This window comes from Myotis brandtii, unplaced genomic scaffold (assembly GCF_000412655.1).
Source record: "Myotis brandtii unplaced genomic scaffold, ASM41265v1 scaffold986, whole genome shotgun sequence".
In the NCBI taxonomy this organism is placed as follows: domain Eukaryota; kingdom Metazoa; phylum Chordata; class Mammalia; order Chiroptera; family Vespertilionidae; genus Myotis; species Myotis brandtii.
In genome coordinates, this window is record NW_005372102.1 from 1,844,062 (window position 1) to 1,845,620 (window position 1,559).

Genomic DNA, 1,559 nt, shown 5'->3' on the forward strand with positions numbered 1-1,559 from the left:
GAGGTGGTTTGGGTGGAACTTCTACACGGACTCAGTCAGGCAGCCCCACCAGGAAGGTCTATTTCCAAACTCCCCGTGGGTGGAGGGCTCGGCCCACGCACACGCTCGAGGCTCTATTTTTATACCTGACACCCTGCCCTCAGCCCGGGGCCCAATCTGGGACCTGAAGGGCCCCTGCTATTCTGGGGCTTCCGGCCGGCGGCGTGGGGGGTGGGTGGCTCACCCCGCCTTCCTCCTTCCAGACTCGGCGTTCCAGCGGCCCCTGTCCCCCACTCCCGAGCCCACGTGACCTCGGGGAAGGCCCTGGGGCCTGGAAGGGGAAGCTGTGGCCCTCAAGGCTGGGGCCTCACTCACCGGGGGTCCCACCACCAGCTTAGGGTCAGGGCAGCCGCCCCCAGGCCAGGGCTGGGCACTGGGAGGAGGGACATGAGACAGGGTGCGAGGTGGCCGGTGTGACTGTGGAGCCCCCGGGCCAGAGGCAGGGGTGAGGGACCCAGAGGCACTGGGCCCCCCAGGCTGCCCTCCAGGCCCCGCGGCCCAGCGGCCTGGGCCTCACTAGGCACCAGGACCTCTCCGCCCAGTGGGTGCTGGTCGGTCCCCCCGAAACTTTCAGCACCTGCCCTGCCCAGGGCCGGGGGACCCTGCCTTCCCTTTCCATCCTCCATCCTCCAGGTGCGCTTTGGCCCGATTCCCATTCCCGAGGGTCCCCAAACCATGACGGTGGCTCTGGGACAACCCCCTTCCCAGGCCACTCTCTACCCATCAGCCCAACTCCTGACACCCGGGTCTCTCCTCCCCGGGCCTCTGCCCTGGCTCAGCTCAGCCCAGCCCCGCCACCACTCGCCCCTGCCCAGGCTGCTTCTGAGCTCTGCCCTCTGCTTCCTCCCCCTCCCCCAGGACAGGGGGCGAGCCCAGGGGCAGGTGGACCGGCCTGTCCACTGCGAACTTCTGAGCAGAGCAGGGCCCAGCGCTGGCCCTGAGGCTGGAGGAGAGCAGCCCTGGGGCGGCCGGGGCTGGGTCCTCCGCGCCTGGGCGTCTGGCTGCCTCCTCACTTTCTCTGTTTCATGTTGAAAACGCGAGGGCAAAGCTCAGCCGGACCAGGACTCGCGGGGAGAGAAGGGCGCCAGCCCGCCGGTGCGGCTCGGGGTTTGACCGGCGGCCCACGCACCGGGAGGTCGCGGGTTCGATTCCCGGTCAGGGCACAGGCCCAGGTTCCGGCTCCATCACCGCAGGGCCTGCAGGAGGCAGTGGTGGATGTCTCTCTCTCTCTCTCTCTCTCTCTCTCTCTCTCTCTCTCTCTCCCTCTGCCTCTCCCCCTCCCTTCCTCTCTCTCTAAAGTCAGAGGATGAGCACCACCAACACACGCCAAGGCACTCACGGGGTGTGTGTGCGTGGGGGGGGGGGAGATAACACATCTGCACGCTGTTTGCGTTTCTACGTTTCCGTGGAAACGGGCACAAAGAGCGAGTCACCGAACAGGGATGCGTGTGAGCCGCAGGCAGGCCGCCCCCTCGTGACCAGATGAACGCGGTGGCTCAGCGGCCTCCTCCGCCTGCGGC